Source organism: Euprymna scolopes, chromosome 46, assembly GCF_053919585.1.
Source record: "Euprymna scolopes isolate OS-2025 chromosome 46, ASM5391958v1, whole genome shotgun sequence".
NCBI classification, from domain to species: Eukaryota; Metazoa; Mollusca; class Cephalopoda; order Sepiida; family Sepiolidae; genus Euprymna; species Euprymna scolopes.
This window is the reverse complement of record NC_136527.1, coordinates 77,202,438-77,221,786: the sequence shown is the minus strand read 5'-3', so window position 1 is coordinate 77,221,786 and position 19,349 is coordinate 77,202,438. Positions and strand designations below refer to the sequence as shown.

General features: G+C 29.3%; 1 long non-coding RNA gene across 1 annotated transcript; it reads left to right on the top strand.

Moving 5' to 3' along the window:
- The first annotated feature begins 231 nt into the window (after positions 1-231).
- LOC145270646 (uncharacterized) lies at positions 232-19,133 on the top strand. The gene is made up of 2 exons (XR_013865488.1): positions 232-475; positions 16,555-19,133. It is a non-coding gene; the product is annotated as an uncharacterized LOC145270646 (long non-coding RNA).
- The last annotated feature ends 216 nt before the right edge of the window (positions 19,134-19,349 follow it).

The window sequence follows — 19,349 nt, the reverse complement described above, 5'->3', positions numbered from 1 at the left end:
TGAAGTATAGGATAGATACAAAACACCCTCCCGATGTTAAGAATGGCTTTTTAAAAATAATAACGTTATAATTTACGTCCGGACCACTCTCTGCACTAGTACCAATTATTTAATATACTCTAAACATGATTGAAAAACAATTGCACATATTCAACTAATGAACGGACATTTTTACACGAGGAACGAAATAATGATTACACCGTTTTATGATGACCTAAATTCATTGTTCTTTAACAATTGATCTTCTCTTTAAATAATTTCACGTTTAAATCGTGTTTTTCATCTTTTAATTTTGATTCTTTTATATTTTCATATATTTTATTTCTTAATGAATTGGACACACAAAAAAAAAAGTTTTATCAATTTACTAAAGAAATCCTAACAAACAAAACAAATTTTCTGTTTTTGCACACATAAGAAAAAAAAAAAAGAATTCAACTTTTTTTTAATTCGTATTGAATTCCTGGAGTGGAAGGTAAGTTATTTTTTTCTTCTTTTCATACACTTTTAAAAAATTACATCCAATAACTTTTAATGTAATCTGAAACATTAAAATAAGTTTATTTTTTATTGCAATCCAATGAAAAACATTGATTTCACCATGCTTTATAACATACGTGAATAAAAAAAGACTGAGTCTCCTTTTTAAAATCGTATCACAACAAAGTGTTTTTTCGATGAAAAAAAAATACTTGCTTAAATAAAGTGAATTTTTTTTTTTTCATAACAGATACGTACAATACAGCTTTTGTTACGATATTTTTTTGGTTCATGTCTTGATTAAACTGTACAAGTACGAAATAATTTAATTCGAAGTTGGTTGAATTGCTAGACAACTGAGCAAAAATGCAGTTTTTATTTTCATATTTAATTGTTTTAAAACGTATTTATAATATTTACTTCTTTTAACATGTTACAACAACGGACCAAATTAATGGTGAGTGTCACCGATGATGGTGAATAGGATAACGTTTTTCTAGTACCTCAACGTAAACAAAAACATTAAAAGGTGTCTACGCTACAACAGAACACCAACGATTTTACTTTTTTTAGAGGTGTTTGAGGTCTGGGACTTATGACATCGCGGCGGAATCTTTTGTAGACATTTGAAATAACAAGTAGTTTTTTTTTTAAGTGGCTCACTTTTATGTGTGTGTTTTATGTAGTTTTTAATGCTTTTTAACTGAGTTAAAACATTTAAGTTTTCATGAGTGGTTTACAAAAACATATTTTTGCTTTTCGTTCTTTTTTTTTTTTGAGGGGGTATTCAATTATAGAACTTGTTTAGTTTAGCAGGTGCTTCTGCAGTTTAATTAACTGTTTTTCTGTAAGTAATGAATGCACCGACACTTACCGAGTAGAATACCATTTAACATATAACAAAAATTCTGCTTACATCGGGTATTTGAGCAGTTGATGGGCGGGGGTGGTGGTGGCACTCTGCCATTTTATGCATCCGAGATCAATATCTACTTTAAATTTTGGTACTTATGCATTTTTGGTACCGTGCTATTTGTAAATAGTGTTTTCAGGTTAAATTTTAATTTTACACAAATATTTTATTCAATCGTTAGGTGGAAGTATAGTTAGAGAACACCAGCCCCTCCACAAGGTAAAAATGGCTTTGTAAATGAAAACATTGTTTCAACACGGTACCAAAAATGTATAAGTATTGTTCATTTTTAATTATAAATTATATAAAACACATTTACTCATTTGTAAACTTCATTATTTCTTTTTTTTATTTGTTAAACAACGTGGTTAATTTAAAATAAATTTTAATCACAGGTTTACATGTGAAATAAAAGCGTGATTAAATTTTACTCATTTAAAGTTTGTGAAACATTTCTAATATAATCAAATTTCAAACCTTAACAAATTGGAAAGTCGAAAACAAAATGAAACAAACTTTTTTATGCATCCTTAATGATAACGAATTAATATATCGTTATCTTTTTTATGAAAATAAAATATAATTATTAATTCTTTTTATGAGTCTCTTTCACTATAAATGAAAAATAAATAACGAAAGTAGGATAAAAAAAACTCCGATTAATAACACAACAACTAAATAATAAACCAATGTTTTTCCTGACAGAAGATGCTAGTAAACTTAAACATTTATTGTATCCAAAAATATCAATATATAATTGTAAAAAACATTTATTTACAGATCTGCAAAGAAAATATAATTTTAATAAAACAATTTTGTAATGAAAGCAACATTGTATTTTTATAAAGTAAAAACGTTAACATAATTAGGTTTTCATGTAACAAAATGGAAGAATTAACAATGGTATTTTAGTAATAAGGATAATGAAACATTTTAGTAAGAAAGGTAAGGAAATAGTAATTCATTCTTACTAAAGTAATAACAGGGAAGTACATCTTTTCTGGTAAAAATAAAAATATAGTTTGTTTTATATTTTTCGAGTTTCTAAAGTTTGTAATCAGGGTATTTAATCTGAAATTATTACCTACTCTAATCAGGGAAATCATGTTTCTTTTAATCTCAGAGGTGTTCTTTTTTGAATGAGGCTTCGTTCATTCCAGAATGACTGACTATTTAGTTGTCAGCCGATGAGATTTTGTGCAGTTTGAAGATGGAAAATCATTATATAGAGGAATGGAAAGGTTATGCTATGTGTATAAGTATATGAGCCTAAAAATTGGGGTGAAACCCCATGTATGACCCAAATGCAGAACACCGCCTGGTATCGACTGGGTGCAGGAGTAGTACTTATTTTTCAGAGTGAAAAATGACAGCTACTTTCATTGTATATCTTTGCAATCGTAATTATGTCACTCCTAGGATTAAATCTGCAGTTTTATTATAACGAAATTATGTGTCAAAAATGTCATTCTATAGTTACATGAAAAAATGGCTAATAATGTAGAATTAATGAATTTGTATGTGTCATCTGTTGCTGTAAATCTATGGTATTTAGGTTGAAAGGTGAAAAACTACACTGCTTTTATTATATATATAAGTATAGGACAGAAAATAAAATAGATAAAAAATTTAAAATAAAATGTAAAAAAGAACAGAAAGGCGCTTTATATTATTAGTTCATTTGAAAAAATGTATTACTACACAAGCAGAAAGGCCCTGCATATAAAATCAACAGTAGGTTCTTTGATATAACAGGGGTACATTCAAAATGAATTTTTCTGTTTAAAACAGAATTAGACCATTGTATTTAATTTTTATGTTTTCATCTTTAAATAAAACTATTATTACCAACAAGACCCGCCATATAAAATCAACAGTAGGTTGTTTTTTTTTTTTTGATATAACAGGGGTACATTCAAAAACAATGTTTCTGTTTAAGGCAGAATTATGCAAAGATACTTGACCTTTTGCTTTTGAAACTTTAATTCAAATTATTATTACCACACAAGACTCGTCATATAATATATATTCTTTGATATGACATAATCTGGTGCAAAATGAATGTTTATATTTTAACCGGTTGGAATCAAATGGAAAGGGAGACATGTCAGTTTCTATTGCGACAATTTTATTATTCCATCTTGTATCTTAGCTTTTCTTCAATAACTCGATAATTTATGTTGTGAATTAGAATACTACACACACACACACACACACATATATACATATATTATATATATATATATATATATATATATATATATATATATATATATATATATATATGTATTTTAACAGCTCAAATGATTTTGATTAATTTATAAATAAATCATAAATGCATATTAGGGATTTGCCAACTTAAAATTCTGCAAAAGCATGGAAATCTCGAATGTATAGAGTTACCTCCTTTTCAACATCATAATTACATATTAGGAATTTGGAAACTTATAATTCGACAAAAGCATGTATATTGTTACCTTCCATTCAACGTCTAAACTATCAGTTAATCGTAAATCTAAATAGGTAGGAACGAAAAAATAAAAAGTAAAAATAAATTTAGATCCTAAATTTAAAATGGAGAATGAGATTGCACTGAATAAAGAGTAATGTTAACCATTTTTTCCATATGGAATAAAGCTACGTAGGACCGTATCTTCTAAAATAGGCAAGAAACCCTCACAATTTTTTTGAGAACTTAAGCAGTCATAGTAAATGCTATAAAAAATATGAAAATTGAAGACGATATATTTTCTCTAGACTGACCGTTAGCTACATAGGTAAAAAATTGAAAATTTGGGGGATATGCCTTTGGGTGAGCAAAATTTTATTTTCTACGAGGCATGGCGTTACAATAATTATTCGGATTCTACAGTCCCTAAATGCCTTTCCTACCAAAAAAACAAAATCAGAAATATTGAATGCGTGGAAGTATTTTTTGTTAATTTTATAAAACACTGAAATTTTTGTGACGTTTCTCAGCATGAATTTAGAAGCAAAATATGCAAATTTTACACCGCACCCCTAAAATCCGAACAGTAAAGTTTTGGACCAAGTAATTTGGCAAATTTTCCTAACTCATGAAGGGGAATATTTGTGCCAAATTTCATATAATTCGGTGTTGGTGGGTGCAGATTTCAACTTTTTGCTGGTGTTTTGACATGGAATGACCGTTACACAAATAAGTTAACCAGTATTTTTGTAAATAAAGCAAATTTTAGAGATGAAACAGACATAAAATCAAAACAATATAGCTGGAAACTTAGTTGATTAGTCTGGATAAGAAAAAATAAATACAATAAAATATATGGTAATTTTGAAGCTTACAGTTTAAGTCAACTTATTTTGACTTAACTGTTATTGGTATCTGGACGATTACCGAATTTTAAATTATATAAACCCAATAATATCCGGAATAATATAAATAATACTATCTATCTATCTATCTATCTATATATATATATATATATATATATATATATATATATATATATATATATATATATATATATATTGCGCTGCTTCTTTAAAAAAAGATATGTTATGTTAAACACAGTTCTCAGGGCATAACTTCACTATAATAGATAAAACCGCTTTTTATAAAACGCAAATTGATATATATATATATATATATATATATATATATATATATATATATATTACAACTTTTGTAGCTTCAAATATTATCCGAGAATATATCAAATGTTTTACACAGTATTGAAAACTATTGAAAAAAGAGTTTCATAAAATATGTTTTCTCTAGAATGTAAAACACCTGTTACTATGTTTTAGAAGAATTACTAATTGATACATATATGTATGTTAAATTGAAACTAACAAATTACTCTTTCAAAAATATATTAGTTTTACTTCAGCTTGCAAAAAAATGTTTTGACTATACTCTTGAAAAATCCTTACAGCCAGCGGGTGTCACAAATTTAACAGTTCTCAGTGGCATAACATCCAAGTTCACTGTAAAATAGAAAAGCTTAAAAAGAGGATAATTCCAGATGATGTGAGTTGCCATTGCTTGTTGAAGATGTCAACTGTGGGTAAATTGTCAGTTAATTGGATCGTGTTCCGAGTAGCTGGTCTGCCCAACCTAAATGATATTTCAGGCTATCATCACGATGTTTTCCAGATGAAGGTAAATAGTTATCTGCTGCTTTTGCATTTATCATCTTTAGTTTTATTAATACTTTTTATATCAAGTGGCTTCATAACTTGTCTGTAGCGAGTTTCATATAAAGAAACTAAATGACTCCTTAATTAATCAATTTGAATCGGATTGTAAAAAGATTTATCATTTAGAATGCGTATCTTACATGTGAGTAAGTTTAAAATACCAGTTTGAATATATATAAATCGTACTGTCATACTTGTAACATGTCCAATTACATTTTCAAACAAATTCTGTGAATTATGAGATACATTGATCGTTGAATATACATAACATGAAAAAAATCAAATTCAAAATAAAATCTTGAGAAAAATAAAAATTAATGAAATACGCTTTAATGTTTATATATGAATAATTGTTTAGATAAATATTAATGTGTTAGTTGCATTGCCAAAAAATGTTTCGTTATATCTTTGCACCGAAGTTCAGTTGATCGTTGGATATACATAATATAAGACATGAAATAAAAGATAGATTAAATGTTTATTTTCTGTTTATAGTAACCGAAATGTTTTGTCTTACTAATATTTAAAGAACAAACATGAAACAGTTTATAAGTTAAACATTTTTAATTGAAAATAATTTTTACATTCAGATGAATTATGGATAAATGGATATTTTTATGTTTTTACCTCAAATAAGTCACAATTTCAGTTGCATCTATTTGGGAACAAAAATACAGTGCATCTATTTGGGAACAAAAATACAGGGATATTATATAGAAATATATTTAGATTAAATATGTATTATCTGTTTATAGTGATTTAAATCTTTCGTCTTTAGAATATTTTAATACAAAACATTGAACTCGTTAAGTTAAACAACTGCGATTAAAAATATTTTTACGTTCATATGAATTAGGGGTGAACATATATTTGAAAATAAATCATTCAAGTCGTTTATTTACACAATTTCATCACAAACAATGCATATTACTACTATTGTTGATTGTAGGATATTTTCGATTTCTTTGTTTATTCTAAGCTATTTGCTATTCCTTTGTCTATTCCCCCCTCGCAGCACTTAGTAGCTCAAATCCATCCTAGGAGCACTTTACAGTATCACATATCATATTGGATCGGGATTTGCTTCGCCGAGTCAAAGTGTAACAGCAAAATATACTTACAAATTAGATCCTTGATCTGCGGGAGGTTTCTCTGGTGATTTTCTGTTAACTAATACTAAACTTTTTTTTAAGGAGTTCTCTCAATGGTAGTGTGAGATGTGACAGGTGTTTACTGAAAGATTCCATGTACATATGATTCTCAACATCCTCTGCATGTCGGTTGTGTTCAATGGACTAGGTAACATTTGTTATTTCAGTTACTTTGCTGGGATCAGGGTGCATACCATTTTGATGGTTAATTGCACTAAGAAAACTGTTTCTCATTGATTGCATATATTTCACGGTTGAAATACAGTTGTTTATTCAAATTAAATTGAGAAGCTTCTTGTTATGCTATTCTTGGGTTTATCAAAAAACAATAACGTAATCGATCAACCTGGGGTTTCCTGGATTACACAATAAACAGTTATGAGTTGAAGGTTTCTGGTCGAAGGAAGTCCTATGATAGTTGGCCCTTTTATTGTCACATCAAAGAAATTCAGTCTTCCATTTTCCTTTGTGTGAACAAGGTATTTTTTATGGATCTGTGCGGTGTTATATTAGAATAATTATATATCGTGTTAGCAGGGCAAAAATTGCTGCCATCTTGTTTTCATCGAAACGGAAAATTACCTCCCTTTTGAACTCTTCTATGTTTTATAGTTTTCTTCAAATGCTATTATTTTATTTATTAAATAATTTTCTACCTTATCGATTCTCGTAATAGTTTGATATACTCATCTAAAAAGAATATGTTGATACCATTGTTTTCATGTGAAATTCAGAATTACTATTTTCGAAATTTCGTCCTAATAGTGTACAAGCGACCAGTTGGTTCATCTTTGTTGCACCCAGGAGTGGTTGTCCTGCTAGGCTTATCAGGTGTGGAGACATTTTCTGGAAGGTGCGTAGGCTGTTGTATCAACTTTAGCTTTCAGAAAGTGTGTGCCTGAGGTGTTGGGTTTGTTAAATAATTCAACCTAATAATAATAATAATAATAATAATAATAATAATAATAATAATAATAATAATAAATAATTATATCTTTCAAACCCTTGTTTTTTTTGTCAATTAAAGGAGCAAAGACCAATTTTTAAAATAATTACGTGTTTGATAGCAAATTATGCAATATTTGTTTTTTTTAATCGGTTTTCTTTAAAAAAAGATTGGAAGAAAATCAAAGAATTTTAACTTATTTTGATATAATATATGTATATATAAATTTAAAAAAATCACTTACCTACAAAAAATACTATTTAACGGGTACTTCCATTCATCATTGTTAAGAATTTATCCATATTTATATTTTATATTCCATGTCATTTTTACATGAAATATTTTTTAAGAGAATATTAAAAAATACCGCGACATCAGATGTTTCACAACGGAATAAAGGGAGACAAACGCCACCTTTTCTTCCAGTTGAGAACTTTGGTAGCTTTAAGCGCCAGAATTAATTTCCCTTTATGGTTGTACCTATTTACTATGCCTCCCCACGGGACAGAGTTAGACACCAGGGTCGTTTTTTAACGTGGAGAAAAGGTACAAAAATAAAAATTGTCTCAGTCGTGAAGGATTTCTCCTCCACCGAAAGAGAACAAAAAATGGAAGTGCAGCATCTGAAGAACAGATGGTATTTATTTGCTCCCCCACCGAGCAAATTAGGCACAAGGCCGATTTTAATGTGAGAAATGAAGGGAGGGGGAAGGGAAAAAGGGGACCAGCTCCCGAGAGGTGGGAAATGGGAGCTGGTTAATGGTCAGGCATGTGGGGTTGCCCCCACATGTGGTCTTTGCTAGTCATAGCTAGTCATAGCTAGTCATAGCTTGCAGTATCTGCCGGAACAGATACTACACTTTACGAAAGAGAACAAAAAATGGAAGTGCAGCATCTGAAGAACAGATGGTGTTTATTTGCTCCCCCACTGAGCAAATTAGGCACAAGGCCGTTTTTAATGTGAGGTAAAAACCAGCTCCCCTTAAAGTAGGCAAAAAGGGGGCACTCTGGTTACCAAAAATAATAATTGTCCCAGTATAGAGGGTTTCCCCTCCATTGACTGGTACAAATTATCTTAAGTGCAGCATCTGCCGGAACAGATGGTATTTATTTGCTCCCCCACTGAGCAAATTAGACACAAGGCCGTTTTTAATGTGAGGTAAAAACCAGCTCCCCTAAAAGGGGTCACTCTGGTTACCAAAAATAATAATTGTCCCAGTATAGAGGGTTTCCCCTCCATTGACTGGTACAAATTATCTTAAGTGCAGTATCTGCCGGAACAGATACTACACTTTACGAAAGAGAACAAAAAATGGAAGTGCAGCATCTGAAGAACAGATACTACACTTTCATCTCGACCAAAAGGCCAAGAAACGAATTAGTAAACATGAAAAATAGTCCCATTTCACTTATCAGTTTTTGCTGATTACAAAAAAACAGTCGGCTAATTTTTTTTATTTTTTTCTCTTAAAGAAATACATGAGTTTTGATTGAATATATGTTATAGCTTCTTTATAGAGTGATTGTTTTTAATATCTAAAGAAAAAAAAACATTGAATTAAATAGAAAAATTTATCGTATTTTTACGAAATTTTCTGAGCAATATAATAAGATTATAAGGTTTCACTAAAGAAAAACAAAAAAAAAAACATTCAACCTGGTTTAAAAAGTTTTAAAATTTGGACTTTACAGGTTAATTTGCAAATAATTGTTCTTTTATTTTTGTTTTAAATTAGCTTATTTTATTTATTGGTCTTTTATCTTTAATTTGTAGGGTATAAATTTTAGGTGAGAAAAGAAATTCTTTTCATTTTAATAGAAATTTATAAACGGGGGTGGGGTGAATTAAAAAAAAAACGCTTGTCTAGAATATTACATTCAGTTTATTGGAAAGAGCATAAAATTTAACATTGAACCTGAAAATAAACTTTACCCTTTGCTTGAAGTTGTGGTACTTCTATAGTTTATCGCCGAAAATGAATACGCCATCTTTTTGGCGCACCTGTCGTTGAAATCGAGTGAGAAATCAGTATTTTAAACTATGGCCAAAGTAGGAAATAAATAACCAAAATATTAAACTAGATATTAATTACTTCCAGAAAGAACTATGACAAAAAGTAAATAAAGAAAGTGAAAGAGCACATATATCCATAATTGATTAATTGGAAATGTTTCGATTTAATAAATGAAAATGAGGAAGTTTTTCATGAAACGTATATATTTTTTAAAACAATTCTGTAATGAAAACGACATTGGGGTTTAAAAAAATAGTTTTTTTTTTGTCGAACAAATAAATAATTTTAATGAAATATTTTTTTGAATTAAAGCAATTTTGAAGGGTCAACAACAAATTGATTTAAATGAAACCGAAAAATCATTATCCATTTTTTTTTTATTTGTTATTTTTTCATGCTTCGGTCATACTTTAAAATACTGATTTTCTCTCGTATTTTAACGACAGGTGCGCGAAAAAAATGGAGTTTCCATTTTCGGCGACAAACTGTAAACGTACTGAAGTGATTTTTGAAGTTCTGAATGTTTCGTTCTAGATATGACTTGCTCTATAATTCGTGAATATAATAAGTAAATATGCCGCATTACCAATTTTAACTTCATTTTATTAAAACGTTTATGGCTTCAATAGCAATAGTAACTTCCGGTTAAAGTGTGACGCCGCTTTATATAAACGTCGATTGTTTTAATCGTATTAATGTTATAATTATTTTATCATGGATATAATTTATTTCATTATTTAATATGCTTTAAGAATGATTGGAAAACAATGGCACATTTTTAACTAATGGACGGACATTTTTTACACAAGGAACGAAATAATGATTACACCGTGTTAAGATGACCTAAATACATTGTTCTTTAACAGTTGATTTTTTCTTTAAATAATTTCACGTTTAAATCGTGTGTTTTCTCTTTTAATTTTGATTCTTTTATATTTTCATGTATTTTATTTCTTAATGAATTGGACACACAAAACAAAAGTTGTATCAATTTACTAAAGAAATCCTAACAAACAAAACAAATTTTCTGTTTTGAACACAAAGGAAAAAAAACGAATTTATCAATTTCTTTCGTATTGAATTGCTAGAATAAGAGGTAAGTTGTTATTATTTTTTTTATATATTATTATTATTATTATTAATATTATTATTATTATTATTATTATTATTATTATTATTATTATTATTATATACACACTTCAAAATAAATTAAATCCGATAACTTTTAAAATAATCTGAAACATTGAAATAAGTTTATTTGTTATTGCAATCAAAATTTTAAAAATATTCATTTCACCATACTTTATAACATACGTGAATAAAAAAGGTATAATTCTCGCATATAAAAGAAAATCTTGTAAAAATATATTTTTCAAGCCAACATTTAAGTTTTTTTACAACATGTGTTTATTTAAGTAAAACATGAATTCTGAGAAAATAATAATAATTATCATATAGAAAATAATTTAATTCGTTGTAAACAAAAACATTAAAACGTCAGCGTTCAGGCAAAGACGAATATAAAAGTTGCGTAAATTATACCTTACCCTACAACAGAACTATAACCACTCTAATTTGTTTTTTAGAGGTATTATAGGTCGCTGACAACGAATGTTATAATCAAACCTGTCGCAAATGTACCGTTTTTATGATATGAACCCCTTGACCCTGGGACTATTATGCGTCATTTCACTACCTTCAGTAGTGTTTTCTTGTAGTGGAGTGACTTATCATATCGTGGAGGAATCTTTAGTAGACAATTGTAAATAACAAGAACGTTTAAAAAATGCTTCATTTTTTTGTTGTGTTGTTACATAGTTTTTAATGCATTTTAATTGAATTAAGTTTTCACGAGTGTTTAACAAAAACATATTTTCATGTTTTTCATACTTTTGGGGGGGAGGGTATTCAATTATAGAACTTGTTTAGTTTAACAGGTGCTTCAGCAGTTTAATTAACCATTTTTTCGTAAGTAAGGCACCGACATTTACTAAGTAGGTTACCGTTTAACATTTTACAAAAATCCTATTTACATTGGGGATGGGGGCGGTTGAGTGGCGGGAGTAGTTGTGGTGCTCTGCCATCATACGCATCCGAGATCAATATCTTCTTAAAAATTTGGTGCTTATGCATTTTTCGTACCGCGCTATTTGTAAATAATGTTTTCAGGTTAAATTCAAGTTTCACAAAAATATTTTTATTCAATCGTAAGTATAGTTACGAGGTGAAAATGACTTTGTAAATGAAAACATTATTGCAGCACGATACTAAAACTACATAAGTACCCAATAGTATGCACCTCCAAAAGTCACCACAGATTTAACACCCCTATCAGTAAAATGATGTAACTTTATTATAAATGAATATTATCAATATAACTTTTGTACCATTTAAAAGAAGGGCAAAATAAACTAGTAATAATTAAAAACAAAATTTTTTCATCGTGCGATAATATTGAACTCGCGTGACTAAAATCGTGTTTACATAATTGGCACTTTAAAATAACATTCCATGGAGTAAGAATTTCGAACGTGAAAACATCCGTGTTTAATCAATCTAGCAAAAATCAACTAATGGTCAGATTTTCGTGAAATTTTCGATACTTAGAATGAAATTACATATAAAATGCAGTTTCTGTAAAATATACGAGGGGAAATATTTTTTAGAGCGTATTCCCCCATATTGATTTTTTTGAAAATATTATTGCATAAATATTAAGCCCCCCTCATATTTTGCTTGCTTTTTTTACCGACCAAAATATGGAAGCCAGTATTTAACCAAATGAACACTCAGTAAAACCGTATTTCCTATTTAATATACAAATGTTTATAATATTATTAATCATTAAACTGTAAATGTTGACACCTAAAAATTTTTTACAAAGATTAATTATTAATTGCAGTTTTAGATAAGATGAACGAAGGTTTTAAAATATCAATAAGTCGCTTCTGCTTTTACATAATGTGTATAGTTAACACAAATCTGACATGACTGAATCATGCATATTTTTTCACATTCGTTTGGCAATGCCTAGTACCCAAAATTGTACTTTTTATTGTTTAATACTTTTGATTATAAAAACATTTACTCATTTGGAAAATTCATCTTGCATTATTTTTATTTATTAAACAACCTGGTTATTTTAAAATAAATTTTAATCACCGCCTTACATGTGAAATAAAAGCGTGATTAAATTTCACCCATTTAAAGTTTGTGAAACATTTCTAATATAAACAAACGTCAAAACTTAGCGAATCAGAAACTCAAAAACAAAGTAAAATGAACGTTTTTCTTCTGCGCCCTTATTGATATTTTAGTTAAAACGAATTACTATATGGTTATCTTTTTTACGAAAATATATATAATTATTAATTCTTTTTTATGGATCTCTTTCGCTGTAAATGAAATAAATAAGGAAATAAGGATAAAAACTCCAATTTCTTCTCAGTCAAATAACACAACAAATGTATAATAAACCATTTTTCCGAGCAAAAGATATTTGTAACCCAAAACATTTATTTTATTCAAATGTATTAATATATAATTATAACATTTATAACATTTTTTTAAAAGTCTGCAAAATAAAATATAATTTTAATAAAACAATTTTGTAATAAAAACAACATTGTATTTTTATAAAGTAAAAAAGTTAAAATAATTAGAAGGTGTGCATGTAAAAATGAAAGAATTAACAATGGTATTTTAGTAATAAGATAATGAAACATTTTAGTAAGAAAGGTAAGGAAATCGTCATTCGTTCCCAGCTGAACCCACAAACAAATTTATACAAACACTTGCCCGATTCGGATATCTACACTGCTATCCGGATTACCCAATATATAGCTTGGACATTATTACCAAACGGATGTAGAGAACGTATAACATGGATTTTACCAAGCAAGTTGGATCTAAAAAACATTCATATCCTTTTTCTACAAATCCTCCTGATACAGGACTTCTGATAAATGCATTATTTTCACTTTGACTTTCCATGTCTCACTGACTTTAGCAAATAGGGTGCATACATTTATAACTATTTGCTAATATTTTCTCTCCTCTGATGAGATGGTAGACATCGAAACCCTATAGGTTAAGGAGATTAATTTTCTAAAGCATTCTTTGTCTTGCTTAGAATAATAAAAATTCTTTGATATGAAACTCAACCACTTCATTTCATTTCAATGAGAGTTATTTTTTTAAATTCATTGAATTACAATTTAATTTATTTGCTCTATTTTGCCTATCGAGCAATTCCCGTTTAGATGGGATAACTTATAGAATATTACTGCCAGTAATATTTTGTAAACCACCCTACAATCTCACGTTTCCATAACAACTGATTGTTAAATAAAAACTATTCTGAAGTATATATATATATATATATATATATATTGCGCTGCCTCTTTTAACAAGATATGTTATGTGAAACGCATGCAGTTCACAGTGGCATAAATTCAGTGAAATAGATAAAATCGGTTTGTAACAAACGGAAATTGATATATATATATATATAGGATACAACTTTCGTTACTTTAAATATTATCTGAGAATATATCAAATGTTTTAAACTGTACTAAAAATGTTAAAAATTTGAAGGGTTTAATAGAGTATTTTATTTCTAGAATGTGAAAAACCTGTTTGCATGTTTCAGGAGAATGTCTAATTGATATGTATATGAAAATGCAATTAAAAAATATGTATCTGTATGTAAAATTGAAACTAACCAATTACTGTCTCAAAAATATATTACTTTAACTTAAGCTTTCAAAAAATATTTTGACTATACTCTTGAAAAATCCGGAAATCAGGTGTCACAAATTTAATTCCAACGTATTTCTGAACTTCGTTAAGATATGTGAAACATATACAGTTCTCAGTGGCATAACTTTTATTTAATAGCCAAGTAAATTTCACTGTAAAAGAGCAAAGTTTAAAAAGAGGATAATTCCTAACCATGTGGGGTGGCATTGCTTATTGAAGAGGTGTCAACTGTAGGTAAACTATAAACTAATTGATTCGTGTTCCGAGTAGCTGGTCTGTCAAACCTAAATGATATTCCAGGCTATAATCATGATTTTTCCAACTTAAGGTAAATAGTTATCTGCTAGTTATGTGCAGCTTTTGCATTAATCATCTTTAGTTTTTTTAATACTTCTTATATCAAGTGGCTTCATACCTTGCCTGTAGCGTCTTTCATATAGAAAAGATAAATGAAACCTTAATCAATTTGAATCAGATTATAAAAATTTTTATCATTAAGAATGCGTATCTTACATGTAAGTTTAAAATAACAGGTTGAATATATATAAGTCGTACTGTCATACTTGTAACATGTCCAATTACATTTCCAAACAAATTCTGTGGATTATGAGATACGTTAATCTTTGAATATACATAACATGAAAAAAATCAAATTCAAAAAGAAAATCTTGGGAAAAATAAGAAATTAAGATGTAAAACCCAACGAAATACGCTTTAATGTTTATATATGAATAATTGTTCAAATAAATATGTATGTGCTAGTTGCATTGCCAAAAAATGTTTCGTTATATCTTCGAACGGGAGTTCAGTGGATTATGGGATAAGGTAGTTACATTAAATATGTATTATCTGTTTAAAGTGATTTAAATCTTTCGTCTTTATAATATTTTAATACAAAACATTGAACACGTTAAGTTAAACAACTGTGATTTAAAATATTTTACGTTCATATGAATTAGAGGTGAACAGATATTTAAAAATAAAACAATCAAGACGTTTATTTACACATTTTCATCACGAATAAAGCATATTACTAGCTGGGTATAAATGACTAATATCGTGGACAATTAGAAAGAAACGAGTTGATCAATATCTGTACATATTACATTTAAACTACAGCAAAATGTAGAAGACTCAGGGAGACAACTATAAGAGTAAAAGGAGGGAATTCAAAACAGTAAAATACTTTCTGGTATATAGAAATATCAACAAGGAAGGGGTAGGATTTTTTCTGCTTATCAGATAAACTAGAAGTATGTATGTCCAGGTTGTACAGTAACTATACATTCATCCAGACACATTCCATTAAATTACTTGAAACCAGTGTATAGGGAGTGAACATTGTGAGAGTGGGACAAAGAGTGGAGGTTGGGTGTGGGGATGGATTTATTAGATTTGAGACTCTTCTGAACCTTATCTAAGACGGAGCATGTAATGGTAGTTGCACCAGCTCATTTGTCGCAATAATACTCAATGCATATTCTAATGTGAGCTTTGAAGATATATAGGATACTCTCAGTTAAAATTATTTTTAGTAGAGTTTAGAAAACTCACTTTTTATGAAGTCTTTTTAATGATCTCTAATTATTTTCTAATGTACTTGATAATCATTAAACTAAAAATGGTTGGGTCGATATTTAAAGAAGCTTAAAACCTTTACACCCATCTAAGTTAAAAGTATGTAGTTTATTAATTTTTGTATTCACATGAATTAGAAGTTTAACAGTTATATTTTCTCAAATCATAGGATTGAAAAGAATAAAAAATTGATAAATCTATAAGAAAAAACTAAAAAGTAATAATAATTAAAAAAAAATAAAATGTATGAGTCAAAATGTTGAATACTAAACAAACATATAAAGACAATGGTTCGATAGTAGCGCATTTTTATTTAAATCATAAAAACTCCATATGTATTTGCAACTAGATTAAGCAACGCCTATATTTACTGATTCTGTGTAAAGTTAGAAAATAATGAGTTTATCGTGACGTTTATGAATTTCTGGATATAATTAATCTAGGAGTTGTGACTTTAATCCAACAAAATAAATAACAATAAACAATACAAATACAAAAAGTAAAATCTTCACTTTCATTTTTTTGTAGATGTTCCAGATTCAACCCTGTGATTGAATTAAAGCGATATCTGTGAGAAAATTACTCATACTGGCCATTTTTATTTACAAATTTTCTGAAATATTTGTGAAAATTTAACATATTCTCAAGATAATAAAGTTAGTAATGCATATGAGAACTCACACTGGGGAAAGCCACATTCATGTGACGTTTGTGGATATTGTTTTTCTGTGAAACGCAAGTTAGTGACACATATGCGAACTCACACTGGGGAAAAGCCACATTCATGTGAAGTTTGTGGATATTCTTGTGCTCTTAAATCAACATTAGTGATACATATGAGAACTCACACTGGGGAAAAGCCACATTCATGTGTAGTTTGTGGATATTCTTTTTCTGTGAAACACAAGTTAGTGATACATATGAGAACTCACACTGGGGAAAAGACACATTTATGTGAAGTTTGTGGATACTGTTTTACGGCTAAATCAAATTTAGTGAGACATATGAGAACTCACACTGGAGAAAAACCACATTCATGTGAAGTTTGTGGATACTCTTTTACTGAAAAATCAAAGTTAGTGAGACATATGAGAACTCACTGTGGGGGAAAGCCACATTCATGTGAACTTTGTGGATATTCTTGTTCTAAAAGATCAGATTTATTGAGACATATGAGAACTCACACTGGGGAAACATAGCAACATACCCGGTGAAGCAAGTGCAAGTAAAATACAAACGATTGCACTGAAAGGGACGGCTAGAATCCTAAAAAAGATCTCTTGGTTGGACTCACTAAAATACGGGTAAATGTCAGACATCTGGTTGGATGTCCCATCCCCTAGAAGAAAAAGTTTAAGAAAAATGAAAAAAAAAAGGTAAAAGCCATATGTTTAGTTTGTGGATATTCTTCTGATAAATCGACGTTAGTGACCCATATGAAAACTCACACTGTGTGATAGGAGTTACTGAATTAACAAAAAGGAATCTTCATAAATACTTAGAAGCCATCACTGGAAGACCAAGCTGTAATGAAATACAGATAGCAGCCATTAAGGGAACAGTATCTGTTCTTAAAAGAGCCCTCGAATATAAATTTTAATCAAAACACAATCAAGTGTTAGCTCTAGGAGGGAGCTCGTTCGCCTCTTAAAACTTACTGAAGTAAAATAAAAAAGTGAAAAACCACATTCATGTGAAGTTTGTGGGTACTTTTTCTGTGAAATCAAAGTTAGTAATACATATGGGAACTCACACTGATGTGATGAAGAACGATTAATTATAGCAACACATGACTAAGGCTTACTCATAAATTGAGATAAGGAAATGGCTGATCTACAATAAAACGACCAATGCACATTATGTCACTCAGCTGATGTCTGGATGCAAGATCCTTACAGCGGATGGTCAGTAGACTCCTCGCCACAATATGTATGTAGATACTTACATTGGAAGATCTGTGGAGAGATGCAACTAGATAGGTCGTCGAACATCTGGGAACATGAACCACCACCGATGACATCAAATGGAAAAGTGACAGTGTTCTACGACAAAGACATACGGGCAAGCAGATACATGAAAGACAAGGCCATCAAGCCAGATATAGTAACATGGAAAAAGACCGAAAGGACTGCACTCATCGACGTCACGGTTCCAAATGACTTTGGCCTTAATAGAGCAGAACGGGAAAAGATAAAATGATCTAAAAGCAACATTGTTTCTGAAAGAAATAAACATTATACCAGTTGTGACAGGAGCAACTGGCCTAATAGAAAAGAACTTTCAAAAATACTTAGAAGCAATCCCTGGAAAACGAAGTTGTAAAGAAATACAGATAGCAGCCATAAAGTTTCCATGTTCTATTACAAAGACATACCAGCGGCAGATAGATAACAGTAAAGGCCATCATGGCAGATATTTTTATATGGAACACGTCCGAAAGAACCGCGACGATTATTAATGTCACAGCCATGAATTATGTTGACCTTAATAGAGTTGAACAAGAAAAGTTTACTAAATATTGGAGCATCTGGATTTATAAAAAGAATCTTTATAAATACTTAGGAACCATCGCTAAAGACCAAGCTGTAACAAAATACAAATTGCAGCCATCAAGGGAACAGCGTCTATTCTTAAAAATGCCCTTGGATATATTTTTACATCGTAACAGAATTAAGCTTCAGGAGGGAGCCTTTGACCTCTCAGAACTAAAAGTAAAATAAAAAGGGAAAAACAATATTTTTCACAATATGTAAATATTCTTATTCTCATAAATCAAATTTACTGATATATATGAAAAAGACACACAATTCGAAAATGACATATTTTTGCCAAATATTGTCTAAGAATTTTGATTTATTCATGTAAGAACTTTAAGTAAAACAGTATTACTTAAAATAAACCGGAAACGACTCATGATTGATGAAACTATTCTTAATAATTACTTTTATAATACAGCTCAAGTTGAGAATATAATACAATATAAGGACAAACAATATTATAAATCAGACATAATATTTGCAACTGAACTGTACCAAAATTTTAGTAGATAAACTATAATATATGCCGTGTGTATTTGCTTTACAGTTAATAAATATTAGTGATAAACATGATAACGCATAGGCTGGAAATCTCTTATAAAATTTAGGATCTTTTATTATATTATTGTTTTATCGGTTGGTGACTTATTAAACATAAGTGTTCAGCAATGGATTGGTTTTGTACATTTTTCCTTATATTTTCCTGGACCTTAAATAAAATTAGACAAAGTGAACATAAAATTCCCGTATTGAATTTAAAGTTTCCTTTTAACAGCCGAATCCTGT